Here is a 12,989-nt window from a genome sequence, read left to right as displayed (position 1 = left end):
ATTACTTTGTTTTGAACTATCAACTTAGAAACCTTATCAATAACTTAGAATTTATTTCATTTCTTTAAAAAAGCCTTCATGAGATCAAAGTGGTTACTTCCATCTTACTCGGTTTTCACGCAGTTTTTCATTGCTTACGTCAATATTATTGCGACACGAGTGACATCGCACGTTACAACACGTTTCAAAGGTTTTAAACAAGTTGCGTCACACGCGGTATACGGTACACAGCCTGTCATTAATCTTGACAAAGTGACTGTCGAGAGCTGGAAGAATGAGGCGTCTGGAGACTCGCGGTATTGTAACTTCAGTTCTACTCATTGTTCAATTGTTATATTATTCCCACGAGTAAAATGAACACTGAAAGATGACTATACAATTATGATGATTATAGTAGTACTACGTATAACAAATAAAATGAAAATAAGTTTTACGATTTCCACAGACTTTTCATTAGAATTTTCAGCAGTTGTTGATCATTTTATTTCCCTAAAAATACGTTCCAGGTGATTTTAACTAGATTAATTTAATGTGTTATCCATGAATGATAATTTATCATTAGTAAGGTTTTCTGTAACAATTTTTCCTAGATTGAATGAAATTAAACATATAACAGTTTTTTTTTAGAAAGAAAAGTAATACCTGAATTAAATACCAATTTCCCCTTTACTAGCGCCAAGAAGTCGGTTCTACTTCGTTTTGTATTAAAATATTCGAGTTTCTTCTCTGGACCGCTGCAAATGCGACATATATAAATCCCTATAATATGGTGTTAGTACAGTCTGTAGATTATTATTGTGCGCGTATGAATAACTGCAAAACCGGTCCTCGCTAAATTGCATTGGTAGATGAAACTCTAGTATTTTCCCACAAATCGTGTGCTCAGCGACTTAATTAAAATAGTTTCCACAATAGCTTCATAAATACAGTTTAATATACAAGTTTCGTAATTCCACCGGACTCCTCACCGTGTTCGGGCGCTGGCTGCAGAGTGGCCGCATGTTTATTACGCTTCACCTACACATGTTGCTTTTCACACTTTGTTTAACGGTCTTTACTACGAGCATTGTAGACTTACAAAGTTGCAGTGCTCATACACACTTAAAAATTCTGTTTCTTTCAATTCTTTCAATTCTTTTTCCAATCTTACTCTACTTAACTAAATCTAAGATATTCAAAAGTGTACACATACGATTTTGTGAATTCAATGAGAGTTGTGTTTAAATATGGCTGCAACCCTTTTTTTCGTCCCCTTGGATAGGGATACCCACGACTGGGAATGCCTGGAATATACTTTAAATATGAGTGACTTAATATTTATATAGCGGTCAGCGACGAGTGCGGGCACTTTGCCAAATGGCGGTGATATGAGTTGCAGTCACGCAACCCATAGAAACGTGTTTAATGGTGCAATCCCGGTAAGCCACGCTCACTCGGGATTATCCATCCCTGCACGAGCTTCATTTACATTTTTAGTAACAACGTCTTGTCTGCGATTTTCAAATATTTCATTTTGTAGTGGACCTCACTTATATCTATTTATAATGTATATAAACGTATATGAATAGATTAAAATGAATAATTCTATATACTTAATGATATTTACATCGATTTATGTTAAACTTTTTTTTAATATAAACCAAAAATCACAATATGGTTAAAATCTTTTAAAAAATAAGGTTACCTTTAGATTGGCGATGAATTATGTATATGAATCTTAACATACGAGTACATATTTCTGAGACTTTCCATTACATGTCTAAGTGCTGCTAAACGCATGATGAACACTGCCGGTCCCTGGCCGCGCTGGCCGGTCGCCAAGTATTAATATCTTGTCACTATTTCACAGTGGGTAGGCTCTTGTTTTCTTATATTCGCCATCTTAAGCTGAATTGGTATGCAGTATACCTCTTTCAAAATGAGCCTACATAGGACTACGAAATTATCTATCTAACTCGATAAAACAAAGTTTGGCGCACCGTTCGGGTTGTCGACAAATTACTCGTAAGTTAGCAGACCTAACTCTATATACATGGGTAATTGTATATATCATAAGCATCCTCGGCATCCTTTTATCGTACTAAGAAAATATATTAACCTGGCTACTAACTTGTTTCTTCATAGCATACCTTTAAAAGAGATGTAGGTACAACTTCTTGACTTAAGATACGTTCAGTGATATGCATCACTTACGTGATGCCTATCAAACTTCTGATGTTATCTTTATGATAGCTAATGTCCCGCGACGAATACACACAACTCAAATAGTGCACAAGTGAACCCTGTTAGCGGTTAGAAAGCTCATAATGCAACAAATGAGGTCTTGTGCGACGCCACACGAGGCTCGCTGGCACATCGCCAACCGCGGGAACCGGCTGGAGCGAGCAGGAACAAGTAACCTTGTCACTGCGCTGATGCAAGGACATGTTCCGCTCTACTCGACATGAGTACCCCTTAGTGGTTTGGAATATTACTTCGCAAGACAACTTGTGAAATTTTAGTAAGGAAACATAATGTAATGCCCGTTTCCTGTTTGTATGCTGGACATTAGGATTTTGAACTAAATGTTGAGAACTATCGTACTGATTATCTAGTTCAGTAGATATAGATACTGAACAATTTTTCGTTTGTATAAAGAAAGTGTTAAGTTAATGAATAATAACTTGGTTACCGTGCGGCGCTGCTGGCGCGCGGCCAGGTGTTGCTTGTCTTGTCGGAGCGCACGTTGCGTGATGCACAGTTTAGTGGCCACACGGATCATTGGCGCGTGCCCAATGTTGACTACTGTATAGTTATCACTAATTTACTAGTAGGTAACTCTCTAGCCTAACACAATTAAAACATTAGGAAAAAATGAAAATATTTACTTTCATTCATGTGTAGGTACGATTGACGATAAGCTTTTATCACAGACGAGCTTTTGCCCACGGCTTTGCTCGCGTTACGAAGTAATATTTTCATCCCCTATTTTATCCCCTTGGGGGTAGAATTTATCAAAATCCTTTCTTAGCGGATGCCTACGTCATAACATCTACCTGCATGCCAAATTTCAGCCCGATCCTTTCAGTGGTTTGGACTGTGCGTTGATAGATCACTATGTCAGTCAGTCACCTTTGAGTTATGTATAATTAGATTTAGATTTTTTTCGCTTATGGTTTTTATCAATCCCCAGTCTAGACCCCTAACCTACATTACATAATGACAGACTCACAATCTGACAGCATTAGATCTTATGTCATGAGGAGAGAGAGAATGGCGCGACTGGGTAAAGGCAGAGGGCGGCGCGCGGTGCTCGCGTATTCACCGCTCGGCTTCGCTGAGGCATTATGAGTCGGTACGCGAGTGCTGAAAGCACCGCTACCTGTAGTGTCTGAAACTGAAAAAGCTCCGCTAAATACGCTTACCTCTAAATGAATTTCAGAACCGAAATAAAGCGTAATCGCAATGCGCTTACAAAATCCAGGATATTTCGCAAATTGACGGCAAACGCTTAACATGTTGGATTGTGGGTTTTAAAAGGATATTTTATAGTGCACGTAATTTGTTAGTACTGAAAAGTTTTGCAAAATATTCCGAGTTGACTTTTATATTTCCTACATTACTTCAATATAAAAACCTGGCGAATTAAGATTTATTTGGCGCTTTTAAAACTATTTTGGCAAAAAACATGGGATTCCACGCGTTAAATATAATGACTATGGTGTTTTCCCTCATTTCTTGCAGATTAAAAGTGGCAGCGAGGGACTTAAATATATATAGAAGTTGCTTAAGTGTTGTACGATATTATAAGATTGAAAGTTAAAAGCAAGTATAATATGTATTTTATTGCTCTACTGAGAGTGTTATGTGTAAATCTTGTATTATTATTAATAAAATATTAACTTAAATTTTGGGCCATTAAATTGTCATAAACACTTTGTATATTGAAATTAAATTTACTTAGTTGGTGATTAAACTTTTGAGTTGCCTAAAATATCTGAATACCCATATATCATCCACCCGACTGGGATAGGACATATCATGCATAAAATAGGCTAAACATATTTTTAAAACGTTTTTGTGCCAGGGGTGGATCCCGCGCACGTGCCGCGCTAAGCCGCGCGCCGTGCCCGGCTCTGCTGTACCGAGCTGTAATCCACGCTTTATTAACAGAGCGCCCGCGGGATCCCTTCGTGTAGGGAAACTTTTAACGTTTGCTTTTCAGGTACGTGCAATATACGCGATTGTGCAGTTGGTAAAAATTTAAACAATGAACTTTTTTGCTGTCTGATAATATTTTGTGGAACTGGTTGTTTGTGTTGAGAGCAGTTTCTATATTAGTTCTGTTATGAATATACTCACAATTAGTGTTGTAGTGCCATAAACTTTGTTACTTCATTGGAAGTAATAACGGCGTTATCTTTTGTAACGGAATGTTTACTCCAAGGCAGTGTGGTTATCAAAGTGCGACTTGCGTCCCTCTAGAGGGCCGAAAAACGCCAGGTGGAGGTCGCAGGGTGTCGCCTTAAAAAAGGAAAAATATAAACGTCAAAAATATTTTACCGAAAAAAGAAATTAAATAGTTTTGGCGACGTAATAGATAGAAAAGAAGTCCGTTTTTCATAAAATAGATCAAAAAATGCTGCCCCAAGGCAATATTTACAATATACAATACAATAACTATTGTAATGTGTAGTAATATAAAAACATTTTATTAAAAAAAAAAATAACATAAAATACAACCGACTTCTATGTCACTACAAAGTAAAAAATAATTGAAATAAATGTTGGTTTAGTACATATCTCTGAAGTCGGCGCTCAATATATTTCGTTGGATAACGATGTAAACAGCGTGTCTAATATGAGCGCCGACTTCAGAAATATGTACTAAACCAACATTTATTTCAATTATTTTTTACTTTGTAGTGACATAGAAGTTGGTTGTATTTTTTGTTAAACATTTTTTTTCACCCTTTTTAGTGATGACATACTAACATTTATATTAATACAATATAAAATTGTATAAACGTGATCATGAATGAAGGTAAGGTCTGAATTTACATTGATTGGAACACCCCACACGCAGGGCGCTGCCGCGCCCTGCTCGCTTAGTTTTATATTGTCTTATATGTTCCAACCTAACCTAACTAAATAGTCAATGATGAACTGGCTTTGCAATTTCATTAGAACCTACACCAAATATCTTCAAACACAACTCAATTATTCCCATCGGTTGAGGAGTTACATATTTTGACTCCGGGCCACATTATCAGACCCTTAAATAGTCAATGATGAACTGGCTTTGTAATTTCATTAGAACATACACCAAATATCTTCAAACACTACTCAGTTATTCCCATCAGTTGAGGAGTTACATATTTTGTCTCCGAGACACATTATCAGACCCTCAAATAGTCAATGATGAACTGGCTTTGTCATTTCATTATAACCTACACCAAATATCTTCAAACACAACTCAATTATTCCCATCGGTTGAGGATTTACATATTTTGTCTCCGAGCCACATTATCAGACCCTCAAATAATCAATGATAAACTGGCTTTGCAATTTCATTAGAACCTACACCAAATATCTTCAAACAAAACTCAATTATACCCATCGGTTGAGGAGTTACATATTTTGTCTTCAGAACCCGCTCTGATCCTCATCATATTAATATGGGACCAACTTGTAGCAATTGTACACACACGAAATTAAAGGCAATAAAATAGTTTCATAAACGGCGAAGTTATGGCTGTTATATTTACATGGGTGGAGGAGATCCCCTCATTTTCTCCAGAACCTATCGATGGATCCTAACCATATTTAAATGGGACCAACTTCCAGCTCGTCTCTATACAATAAAGAAAGAATTATTAAAATCGGTCCACTAACGGCGGAGTAATTCGTGTACATACATAAAAAGATACCGGCCGAATTGATAACCACCTCCTTTTTGAAGTCGGTTAAAAATAATATTACATACTCAGAAGTGACTAAATTGTACTCGTGTCATTGCATTCTACCTGTGTTATACTCTCCTGTACAAACTCATAGCTTAATTGCTAAAATTTAGATTTAGACAATGTCTTTAAAATGTTGAAATCAATCGTATCAACTGATATTATTTCCTTGCTCTACAAAGGCTGCAACAAAAACCACACCAGTGCACTCTGTCGGCATAAAACCTTAATTCCCTCGGATGTGTTACCGCTCGGCTGGACGCGCGCTCAAAAATAAACGACGCGACACTTCGCAGTGCTCTGTGTGCTCGCACACGCAATAAAATATGTAAACTATAGTTCCGGCTTAACACGAGGACTGCGTGCCTTCCCTCGCGTACACAACCTTTGCGTATTTTTTTCTGTAGGGAAAGTGGCGGAGTAGCCGCCGGAGTGTGGTTCCACTCCGGCGGCTACTCCGCCACACCTATTCCTGCCTATTAACAGTAGTGTCAAGCGCTACTGTGTTCTGGTTGTGGTTGAAGGGTGTGGTAAGGGAGACATAGTTTTCCATATTTGCATATGTCCATGGGCGGCAGTGGCCGCTTACCATCAGATGGACTGCATGCTTGTCTGCTACTCCTATATTATATATATATATATAAATGATTGGGCTTTTTCTGTTATTCACCCATTGAGACAGACAAAACAAAAAAAAAACTATATTTATACTTTGGTTTCGTACCGTCAAATAACACATTTTGAAGAAACATAATATAACTGTAATTCTAAGCACACATTGGAAGAGCCACGGTAATATGACAACGAGAGGGTACGCATGTAATATTAGTGACAACGGCTGCGAATAATGTGGCCCGCGGGGCGCGGCTCAGGACTGCCGCGTAGAGAATAATCGTTATGACATATCGTAATGTCATAAAGAAAGAATCGTTTCGTGGCCATATTTACGTTAATGCGTGTAGTGATAAGATTCTGAAAGTAATATTTGGGAGCGCGGCGGCTGACGGTAATGTGGCCTGCAGATGACGCGGGTAGGCCGGGCGCTGTGGAAACTTATACTATTTGTATAACAATATTTATTTTAGAACGATAATTACTACCTACAATTCCTTGTTTATACTATTTTTATTTGCTTTTGTAAAATATACGTAAGAATAATAATGGAATATCAGTGTTTATAATTTTCAATGTTTTTTTTAAGGTTATGTTTACCTTTAATATTGTTTTACGATTACCTATCGTTTTATAATTAGATACTTCGTTTTATCATGGGGGGTCCTATGCACAGTAGTGAAAAACATTTCAGTATAGGACTTCCAAACAAAATCCTACACATATACTTATCAAAGTAATATTTTTTTAAAGTTAAATTGAAATCGTTAGCTCCTAGAGTAATGCCACGCAACGAAATGTTTCAATAACCTCACGAATACGGCCTTGATCTGGCAATAGCGCGGTAAGCGCTTCTGTACCCGCCGTGTGCATAGATCGCGTCGGGAGTAGAAATGTCTTCCGCTAGTTTACATGCCGTACATTTACACTTGCTACATCATCAGCCACCCATTATTTTCCCACTGCTAGGCGCGGGTTTCCTCTCAGAATGAGAAGGATTAGGCCATATCCACCGCGCTAGCCAAGTGCGTATTGGTAGACTTCACAAACCTTTGAGATTTTTTTTTAATAAATCTCTCAGGTATGCAAGTTTCTTCACGATGTTTTCCTTCACCATTTTAGCAAGTTCTAATTCTAATACGCACATAAATTTTTCCTTTCTTGTTTGAACGTCTTAAAGTAGAATCGCTTAACTTTAATTTAGTTCCCACAGTAACGATCGACTGCGGTTAAATATTCTTGCCTATTGGTCATTTTAATCAAATACGAGGATCATCATTTTCTATCCAACATAATTTTGCTTCTTAACGTGTTTTTAAGTTTTACGTTGTTATTAACAGAGTTTATTTAGTAGGAAACTATTATGAAATTTACCCGTTGCATGAACTGAATCAAATCGCAAATGCGACAGGAGGGTCTGAGAATTACAGGAAGTTTATTTATTATGAAATTGAATGTTTCAAGTTCCGCACAAAGCCAACAGGTACACTTAACTGTTAAGCTTACATTTACAGTTAAAGTATTACACTTCGTATTCACGAAAATAATTTTACTACTTTAGTTATTATAGAGATGATATTTTATTTAGTATTAACAAATTAAAACGATTACTAGACCTAGTTATGTTTCCGCATCAGTGTTTTAGTCTAGCAGAGCCGCTATTTCTATAATATGTAACGATTCTATGTGTTACGTATTCTACGCCTGTCCGCCAGAGGGCGCGCATTCGAATTACAATTTTGCAACGCAATCACATCCTTCGGCCTATTCTCATTCAAGATTCGCGTTTTGATTCTTGTTAAGATAAAGGGAACCGTTAGGTTACGCTTTAAGATTATTTGGTTAGAATTTTGTTACGTTATAAGGTTAATTTTAGTTATTTTGAACCAAATGTAGGATTCGTCCTTTATACAACTCAAATTTATTAATTAAATTCAAATTTATGTCGAGCATAGATTTGCAAAATTATATAATTTTGAAATGAAATGAAATGACTCCTCTTGCAACACTATGTTTCATATGAAACATAGTTGCAAGAGCAGTCATGATTTTTTAATAAGTCCAAGAAATTTTATTTTATTTTTATTTGGGAAACATACAATATTTAATACACAGAGAAATTTTCACATAGAAACAATTTTGGGTTTTCATGATTCCATAGATATGATCCTTAAATTTCTTTGAAAGTGACACAAAGTTTCGCGAGTACGAGTACGAGTATTAACGCGAGTTAAATGTGTACTTTATTTACATAAATTATATTTCTGATTTCTTAATAGATTTAACTGGACTCATTACACTAGAACTAAAACAGCTAAATATAATAGTATAATTTAGAACAGGAATATTACTTAGGCCTTATAAGAAAGCTTGAATCGTTGAGCGGAGAGTTAATGAAACATCGGCGGCGTGATTGCGTCGGTTTTTGTGCGGCCGCGCGGTCCAAGCGGCTGGGTTTTTATACCATCCCCCGAATTATATGTGATTTATGCTTCTACAATATCTTCGCAGTAAAATTAATCATTTTACAACACTTTTTATAAAGTACTTATAAATTACTCTCCATCACAAATTCGTAACTCTTGATTTTAAGGTAGATATACCATGCTAAATAGGTAATGATTTTGCAATTAATTTTATGAATACTATGAAATATATATATATATATATATATATATATATATACATATATATATATGTATATATATATACAAAATAATATTTTTGACACAAATTTAAAACTCAAAAGTTATAAAACAAAAAGACATACTCATTTTTAAAACGTTGCTTATTCTGTGATTTTATTTTGTGTTTTGATGTCAGTAACCGACGAATAATTTCTTTCTAGACACATTTTTAAATCTGCTTAAATAATTGTAGTCATCATATTCCATTGTTATTACAATTAAACTACTGCTAAACTGTATTCATAGCAATTGTGCTGAATTTGTGCTACGGCGTAGCATTCGTAGCACTCGTAGCGCAACATGGCCACGTTGTTTGAAGCATTTACTCGTAATATAGTAAATATTTTGGCAGAAAATTATTCGCGAATCTACTTAATGCCTAATCCATTACGAGTTCAATATTTTGTATACAGTAAAACACGAATCTGCCTATTCCGGAAAATCCTCGAATTGTTCGCTATCTGTTTTTGCGTCGAAGTAATATGTGGAGTTCCGTCCAATATCGGCCCTACGATGGGTTTCGTCTGCCAGTTTCTTTTTATCGCATATTACATAAGCGCCATCGGCTGGAAGGTCAATGAGCAAAACGAAATACGAAACCACTTTACCAGTAGTTTATTGGTATATATCCATTAATACATTTATCCTCATTCGGTTTAGACCTATTCAGGTCTAACAGTAAGTGAATTAAATATTAAAAGTACAATGGAAAACACAAAAATGTACTTCATCGTTAATGTTATTCTACAAACAAAATTGCAAACTATGTTTAAATTTTACATAATGCTGCTTAGGGATCCGTAGTGATAAAAATGGAATCCACGTCTTCATCTGTTTGTCTTCCTTTATAAGTTTATTCGTATTTTTGTTCTTCACAGTTGACCATTATCGATATCGTTTTAATGAAGCAAGGAAATATAAACATGCGATATTTTTGGGTACATGCTATTTTGAATCGGGTTGGATGCAAAGATAATCTTGGACTATAGTATACCAACCTATTTTTGCTGTTGATAACATTAGTGTTCACCCGATTACAGAACCATCTGCTGTACATGGTCTGCCACTCTCGTCCTTTTATTTATTTTAGGACGTTCCGAAAGGACCGTTCCAAAATAACTCACGCTGATAAATATTTAACAATATTTACGTATTGTATTGTGATTCCGTGATTACTGTATCGCTTCCCATTTGTTTGCAGCAAGGTGTAAGGCTATTAGTGTAAGCACCCGGAAACGGAAGCGTCGGAACATGTTAATGGAATTTAAACTTTATTTCCCCCGAGAACCGTTACAAACGTATAGAAGAGAGAATTCTTTTAAATATTTAGACTTGTTACGTAAACATTAACAGTATTGTATGTAGGATAAAGTTTATTTCGGCTTGGGCGTGCAAACCAAAAAGTCTAGAGCGATAAATGTACTGGAATGTGTAGCATCGTAAGCAGATGCCGCGAATTGCATTTTATTTGAGGTTTAACTGTGGAAGCGGAAACCGTATTATTATACGGAGCCAATTCAGCGATCCGTTGTAAACGCCGACAAAAGATGTTTGTTCGCGTTCAACAAATACAAGCTTGTATGTGGACAGCTATTTATGGATATAAATGAGAAAATAAACGTAATTCAGCATCACTTTGAATTTTATAAGTTCTCTCGTATATTCTATGTTATTGCTCCTTTAAATTAAAAGGTACCTGTTGACATAACGTGTGATGACGAATTATTGCTTATAGAATTGTATGCTTTCAACGTGTATATTTTGTATTGTATTGATGGTGATATACGTGTATATTATTGTCATTGTAGATGAACTTTTTTTCAAGAAGTATGCTATGGAGTTTCATTGACTGCTTCTTCTCCATAATGAAGCACCTCTTGAAGTGGATTATTATGGGCTGTTAAAAATAATTCTGTACTTCAAAAAGAGGATTATTGATTTAAGTCTGAAAGAGAATTTATGAATGCCAGCGTAGTTATTGTACCTAAGAACATATTTATCTAGCTTTGTATTTATAACTCTCCTATATAACTAATAATTTTTAGCGAACCATTTTATGTGGCCAATAATGGGCTATCGTTGAGCGCCGCGTTGCCGCCCAATGGGCAGTTAAGGCGACTAATGCAGCAGTTTTAGTTGCAATGAGAGTAGTTTCCCAACTCTATTGCATCTTGGTTGCGCCCCCACCACCAGTGTAATGTCCCGCGGCGAACTACGAACTGTAAGGGCGGTAGCACATTATCAAATTTCGGTGTAAATAATAAAAAATCTTCATGTCTTTTACATTCTTGCGAATGGCGAACTACTACAACGATTGTAATGTGTTGAATCTGACATGCTGGCACATCATGTAGCTTTGAGGGCTGTAGTATTTGGAGGTGCTGACAGGGGTCCATGTCAGTGATCTCTTTCAATTAGATGGATTACAGATGTCGATGAGTAGGGGTAGTAATTTATCATTAATTTATTGATTTCACGTTTGTTACTTAATTCTTCAAAGGAGGTTTATACCATTCATGAGATTTAGAATATGGTGAAAGTGTCTCGTTGCCCTTACTTGCAGGCGCGATACTGTAACAGGAGTTTTATTGGTTTGGCGCCGACGGTTCGCGATGTCGAATGAGCCGATATTAGCCTTACCTATGTATAATAGTAATGATATTGCCGTTAAAGTTTAATATGTATGTCTAATAGAGATAATATTGCACGCCTCATAAGCGAAGCGTTGAGGTTGTGCTCTACTCTCGACATTTCAAAAAAAGCAGTTTTCTCGAAACTGAAATTGATTTTTTGTTATTTATATTGCACTTATAGGTTAATTTGAGTGCACTAATATCAAGTCAAATAATTTATCAGGCACATAAAATATATTTTTTTTAATTATCTAAAATAACACACGAAATAATTTCTTAGTCAATATGAGCGTTTAATTCACTGTCATTAAATTATTATTTATAAAAAACCAATACAACAACAATCAAAAAAAAATTGCTAAACTTCTTTAAAATCATTTTTTTATTTGTTTATTGAATAGAAATAAATAATAAAAAATTTAAAAAAAAAAAGTCAAATGTAAAATCTTAAGTTGTAACCTCGTGAATATAACTCCATCTGATATCTATAAATGGTACTTTTTTACAAGACACTGTAAAGTTACATTGACTATTGAGGTGTTTTTCTATTTTCGTGCTCTGCTCTTAATTTGTTAATTAATTACCTAGATTAAAACTTTCGATAGATTTGTAGTGGTGGAATGAGGGTGGAGGTGGGTGTGATTACAAATTGTTTTCATTTGAGTCGGTTGTTATTGAGCATTTAACAGTTTTCTCATAAAGAGCCTCTAAAATTTTGAATTTTTTAAACAAAACGATTTTAAATTCACATGTTGCTTCTTTATACTACACTATACTTGTCACCTGGATCTCCTTTACTCCATTTATTATTATTTAAATTTTTAATTTAAATTACCACTCAATTCAACAGTAGTGACACCGTGAAAGATCTTGAGACAGTACAAGAACTTGGCACATGAGAACGAATGTATTTGTATATTTCTATATTTATATAATATACACTTTTACAAATAATCAATTTCATTGTAAAAAAAAAAAATTAGATTATGAGGCGTGCACTTTTGGATTTTCCAAATTTTTTTTACTGCGATTGTAATGAAACCGACACGCCACCACATATATCATCGTCTAGAAATATAAATATTTAAGTCTATTTCACAGTCCATACTTAATGC

This window comes from Epargyreus clarus, unplaced genomic scaffold (assembly GCF_041222505.1).
Source record: "Epargyreus clarus isolate Ecla_fem2 unplaced genomic scaffold, WU_Ecla_fem_2.2 ptg000019l, whole genome shotgun sequence".
Classification (NCBI taxonomy): domain Eukaryota; kingdom Metazoa; phylum Arthropoda; class Insecta; order Lepidoptera; family Hesperiidae; genus Epargyreus; species Epargyreus clarus.
Note: the sequence above shows the minus strand (reverse complement) of the source record.